Genomic DNA, 6,620 nt, shown 5'->3' with positions numbered 1-6,620 from the left:
ATCTGTGGATTTTTTAATAATGATTCTGCACAGCGCAAGAGAAGTGGGAAGGAAACATTAATATCCTAACGCCAAGCCAAGATTTTTGAGTACAGTACAGGTGAGGAAGGCCTGCTGAGCTGCTTGTGGTGTTCTTGAAGAGCTGGTGTGTTTGTTTAAACATGATCATCTGCACAGTAACAACTTTGGGATGTTAATGTAGTTTCACATTTGAACAACCAAATCACTCACACAGCTGACCTGTCCGGTACAGCCATCACTAGCTACGTGTGGCTCTTTACATTTTAATCAGTTTAACGTAAGTTCTCTCAGTTGTAGAAACTGTACTTTGAGTACTTAGTCATCACATGTGGCTAATTATGCCATGGGCTTGGACCAAGCCAAAATAGAATATCATGGGGCTGGCATTGTGGGAAAGCAGTGCAGGGTGGCCAACGTGCCTGGACCCCTACCACCACCAGGGAGACCCAGTTGGAGTTCATAGCTGCTGACTTGAGCCTGGTCCAGCCCTGGCTGTTGGAGTCATCTGGGGCGTGAACCAGTGAATGGAAGAAGTGTCTCCCTCTCTGTCTTGGCTTTTCAAATCTTTAAAACAAAAATTTCCATTTTTGAAAAAGTTGCAGTGGACATTGCATGGGCTCCAGAAATTCATGGGAAATTCATATTACCAGCTCTGTGTGTGTGTGTGTGTGTGTGGATTCATTATTTCTGGGCCATCGTGCACTGCTTTCTTCAGGCCTACCACCAGGGAGCTGTCAGAAGTGGAGCAGGGGCTGGCGCTGTGGCGTAGCGGGTAAAGCCACTGCCTGCAGTGCCAACATCCCATTTGGGCGCCGGTTCGTGTCCTGGCTACTCCATTTCCTATCCAGCTCTTTTCTATGGCCTGGGAAGGCAGTGGAAGATGGCCCCCTGCACCCACCTGGGAGACCTGGAAGAAACCCCTGGCTCCTGGCTTCAGATTGGTGCATCTCTGCCCATTGTGGACAACTGGGGAGTGAACCAGCGGATGGAAGAACATTGTCTCTGCCTCTGCCTCTGTGTAACTCTTGACTTTTAAGTAAAATAAATCAATCTTAAAAAAAAAAAAAAAAAAAAAAAACACTGGAACTGCTGGAACCTGCACCAGCTCCCGCATGTAATGGTGGCAGTGTCGCAGGCAGCAACTTAATATGCTTCACAATGCTGGCTCCACCAGCTATATTTTTGCACAGAAATAAATTTTTACTTATTTTTTCTTAAGATATATTTGTTTATTTGGAAGGCAGAGTTACAGAGAGGCAGAGGAAGAGCTTCCATCTGCTGATTCATTCCACAAATGGTCACAACAGCTGGAGCTGTGCTGATCAGGAGCCAGGAGATTCTTCCAGGTCTCCCACGTGGGTGCAGGGGCCCTAGGACTGGGCCATCTGCTACTGCTTTCCCAGGCCATAGCAAAGAGCTGGATCGGAAGTGGAGTAGCCGGGACTTCAGCTAGTGCCTATGGGGGATGCCAGCATTGCAGGCAGTGGCTTAACCTGTTAGACCACAATGCTGGCCCCATTCCATATCCTTTTTTCTTTTTTTTTTTTTTTAACTTATTTTTTTACTTATTTTTCTTTAAAGCTTTATTTATTTATTTGAAAGTTAGAGTTACACAGAGAAAGAAGGAGAGGGAGAGAGGTCTTCCATCCTCTGGTTCACTCCCCTATTGGCTGCAACGGCTGGAGCTGTGCTGATTCGAAGTCAGGAGCTTCTTCCAGGTCTCCCATGCAAGTGCAGGGGCCCAAGGACTTGGGCCATCTTCTGCTTTCCCAAGCCATAGAAGAGAACTGGATCGGAAGTGGAGCAGCCAGGACTTGAACCGGTGCCCATATGGGATGTTGGCTTTACCTGCTACACTACAGCGCTGACCCCCAAATAAATATCTTTGAAAAAAAAGCTCAAACCCAGGTGCTGCCATATGGTGCACCAACCCAAGAACCCCATTCTCAGGAACAACTGCTGTGTATTGAGACCTGGTTATTTTTAAAGATTTGTTTATTTGAAGGGTAGAGTTACAGAGATGAACAGATCTTTCCATCCGTTAGTTTGCTCCCCAAATCACTGCAATCGCTGGGGCTGGGGGTGAAGTCAGGAACCTGGAACTCCATCCAGTCCTGCCATGTGAATGCAGGGGCCAAAGGACTTGGGCCATCTTCCACTGATTTCCCAGACACATTATTCGGGAGCTGAATTGGAAGTGGAGCAGCCCATATGGGATGCCAGTGTTGCAGGTGGTGGCTTAACTTCCTTTTTTTTTTTTTTCCTTTCTAAAGATATATTTATTTGAAAGAGTTACAGAGACAGGTAGAGAGGTTCACTCCCCAAGATGTCCCAGGCCATAGCAGAGAGGTGGTTCAGAAGAGGAGCAGCCGGGACTAGAATCGGGGTCCATATGAGATGCCGGCGCTTCAGGTCAGAGCTTTAACCTGCTGCGCCACAGCGTCGAAGCACTTTTTTTCTTTTCTTTTTTTTTTTTTTTATTTGACAGATTTATAGACAGAGAAAGGTTTTACTTCCGTTGGTTCACCCCCCAAATGGCCACCACGGCTGGCGCTGCGCCGATCCGAAGCCAGGAGCTAGGTGCCTCTTCCTGGTCTCCCATGCGGGTGCAGGGCCCAAGCACTTGGGCCATCCTCCACTGCACTCCCGGGCCACAGCAGAGAGCTGGACTGGAAGAGGAGCAACCAGGGCTAGAACCCGGCACCCATATGGGATACTGGCGCCGCAGGCGGAGGATTAACCTATTGAGCCAAGGCGTCGGCCCCCTTTCTTTTCTTTTTACAAAGAGGCAGAGAGAGAAAGTCTTCTATCTGCTGGTTCACTCCCCAAATGGCCTCAATAGCCTGAGCTGGGCCAACCTGAAGCCAGTAGCTTCTTCCAGGTTTCCCACGTGGGTGCAGGGGCCCAAGGACTTGGGCCATCTTATTTTGCTTTCCCAGGCCATAGCAGAGAGCTTGGTCGGTAGTAACACAGCTGGGACTCGAACCTGTGGGCATGTGGGATGCCGGCACTGCAGACAACAGCTTTACCCAATATGCCACAGCACTGGCCCTGACTTAACTTTCACAACACCAGCCCCTGTGTATTGAGACTTAAAATGATCCAAAACATCATGCAAATGGCCTGTTAATGCTTACATCAGCCCTGCAAAGGAGGAATTGCTATCCCTAGGAAGCAGGCCCTGGGAGTTGACATGACTTGCTTGAGGTCGAGAGATATGAGTACACATTAGGCTGGACTTGAAATCAGCCACCACCTGAGCCTGGAACGTCACTTTCTTTTCCTCATATTGGATCGAAGAGCTGCAAAGCCCTGTCTCGGTGCTGTCTGTGTATTAGAACACTGCCAGGCACAAGGTAGATGCTTTACAAATACCTGCCCTTATGAGTGTTGTGCATTTTTTGTTCCCTGTAGGTATCTTGCCTTGCTTTTTCATTTACATAGTTTTGTCCCTGTAACAGTAATTCAGTGCCAACATATCAAAAGTACAAATCTCTTGTGTGCTCCAACATCAAGAACTTTCAACTTCATCTTTTCTCCATTCTCCATCTTGGGTTGGTTATCCCCAAACATGATCATAGCATAATATAATGACTCAGCTACAAAGACACAGACGACTTTAAAGAATTTTTGAGGAAATGGAGTTAAAAGTTAGGGGCCAAAAAAAAAAAAAAAAATAGGGGCTGATGTTGTGGCATGGCGTGTAAAGCTTGCCTTCCTGCAACGCTGGCATCCTGTGTGGATGCAGGTTCAAGTCCCAGCTGCTCCACTTTCAAGCCAGCTCCCTACAAGAGTCCTGGGAAAGCAGCAGTGCTTGGGCCCCTGTACCCACATAGGAAACTGGGATGAAGTTCCTGGCTTTGGCCAGGTCCAGCCCCGGCCATTGTGGCCATTTAATTGAGGAGTTAACCAGCAGATGGACAATCTCTCCCTCTATCTCTGCCTTTCAAATAAAAATCTTAAAAAGATAATGCCAATTTTCTATGAGTTTTTGAAGACTCCTAGGTATGTAAATAGTCAATAGTGCTCTGTCAGAGAGAAGTGTGGATTTATGCAGTTGCTAGAATATGTGAAACTACAAAGGAAGAGAATGTAGAAACACATGGGGTGGGGGAGAGGGCCCAGCACAGTGGCATAGCAGGTAAAGCTGCTGCCTGCACTGCTGGTATCCCGTATGGGCGCTGGTTCGTGTCCTGGCTGCTCCACTTCTGATTCAGCTCCCTGCTAATAGCCTGGCAGAGCAGGGAAGATGGCCCAAGTGCTTAGGACCCTACGTCTATGTGGGAGACCTAGATTAAGCTCCTGGCTCTTGGCTTTGGATCAGCCAAGTTCTGGCCTTGAGAAGTGAACCAGTAGATGGAAGATCTCTCTCTCTAACCCTGCCTTTCAAGTAAATAAATAAAGCTTAAAAGGAAATACATGGGATGAACATTGTGTTGCAGCAGGTTAAGTACCAGCTGGAGTTCTAGCTGCTCTGCCCTGCCCTTCTAATCCAGTTTCCTGTTAATACACCTGTGAAGCAACAGAGGGTGCCTTGGGTGCCTGCTGGGAGCCCTGATGGAGTTCCAGTCTCCTGGTTTAGGTCTGGCCGGGCTGTGCTGTTACAGGCATTTGAGGGGTGAACCAGTAGATGGAAGATCTTTCTCGGTCTCCTGCTCTTTCTGCCTTTCAAATAAATAACTTTTTTTTAAAGATGCAGATAGATTCTAGAGAAAACATTTGGGAATAGTAACCTCAAGGGAGTGGAAGATGAGGACAGGGATAAATTTTTTTTTTTAATATTTATTTTCTTTGAAAGAGTTACAGAAATATATGAGATGCTGGCACTGCAGGCAGCAGCTTTACTTGCTATGCCACAGTGCCAGCCCTATTTTTTATTTCTGAATTCAAAATATTTCAATGACTACCATGTTTCAAACATAGGTATTTGATGAGAAAACATAGTCGACAAAGATTGTTGTCTCATCAAGTTTAACATTGAAAATCAATGTTGGCTGGCGCCGCGGCTCAATAGGCTAATCCTCCATCTAGTGGCGCCAGCACACCAGGTTCTAGTCCCGGTCGGGGTGCCAGGTTCTGTCCCGGTTGCCCCTCTTCCAGGCCAGCTCTCTGCTGTGGCCAGGGAGTGCAGTGGAGGATGGCCCAAGTGCTTGGGCCCTGCACCCCATGGGAGACCAGGAAAAGCACCTGGCTCCTGGCTTCGGATCAGCGCGGTGCGCCGGCTGCAGCGCGCCAGCCGTGGCGGCCATTGGAGGGTGAACCAACGGCAAAGGAAGACCTTTCTCTCTGTCTCTCTCACTATCCACTCTGCCTCTCAAAAAAAAAAAAAAAAAAAAAAAAAAAAAACAGCAGAAAGAAAGAAAATCAGTGTTTAAAAATCTCCCATACCGGAAATAAAATTTAAAAATAGTAAGCAAAACGGGCCAGTGCTGTGGCGCATTGGTTAATCCTCTGCCTGCGGCGCCAGCATCCCAAATGGGCACCGGTTCTAGCCCCGGCTGCTCCTCTTCCCATCCAGCTCTCTGCTAACGGCCTGAGAAAGCAGTATAAGACGACCCTAGTGCTTGGGCCTCTGCACCCGCATGGGAGACCCGGAAGAAGCTCCTGGCTCCTGACTTCAGATCGGCACAGCTCCAGCCGTTGCAGCCATCTGGAGAGTGGACCAGCATATGGAAGACCTTTCTCTCTGTCTCTCCCTCTCACTGTCTGTAACTCTACCTCTCAAATAAATAAATAAATAAATAAATTTTTTATTTAATTTTTTTTTCTTTAAAAAAATTAGTAAGCAAAGAACACAGCACAGTGACTGGGAAAATCACTTATTTGCAGTTCCAATTCAAAAGCCAGCAACTGCCGCCTTGGGGAATGCACTGGATGCCAGGTTTTGGACCCAGTGCTTTTCCCAACTTTTTTCCTTTGCAACTCTCAGGTAAGCACTACCGTCCACATCAGACTAGGTTAAACAACTTTGCCAGCAGAATTTGCAAGGTCTCAATCTAGAGCCAGAGCACCCAACCACCAGGATCATGCTGGAAGTCAGGACGCTTGTGTGTGGGCCTCAAGGTTTCAGACTGATGAGTTTTTGGATTGAAGGCCAAACACTGAGGCTCAGGATGTGCAGACTGGGAAGGAAAACCCTTCGGGGCCCATCAGCTCAGGGAAGCCCCAGAGAGGGACCCTCAAGCCCTGAAGAATTAGCTTCACCCTCTGAAACAGACGCCAATCACTACGCATAGAAAGCAGCAACCCAGGCAGCTAAGCTGCCCGCCTGCAGCATCCTATATAGACCTCGGTTGGGGTCCCAGCTGCTGCACTTCCCATCCAGCTCCCTGCTAATGCGCCTGGGAAAGCAGTGGAAGATGGTCCCCGTGCTTGGGCCCCTGCACCCACGTGGGAGACGAGGAAGCTCCTGGCTCCACCTAGCCCAGTCCCGGGCTGGAGGACAGTTGGGGAGTGAACCAGCGGATGGAAGACATTTCTCTCTGCCTCTGAAACTCCACCTTTAGAATAAATAAATCTTTTGGGAGGGGGGGAGGGAACAACAAACAGCTTTCCATTCTGAGAACTGGGAGCCAGCGAGAGGCTGTCCCTACGTCCAA

Source organism: Oryctolagus cuniculus, chromosome 7 (assembly GCF_051225735.1).
Source record: "Oryctolagus cuniculus isolate XC-2025 breed Fujian yellow rabbit chromosome 7, ASM5122573v1, whole genome shotgun sequence".
Lineage (NCBI taxonomy): Eukaryota > Metazoa > Chordata > Mammalia > Lagomorpha > Leporidae > Oryctolagus > Oryctolagus cuniculus.
The sequence above is the reverse complement of the archived record's forward strand: the minus strand, read 5'-3'. Positions refer to the sequence as shown.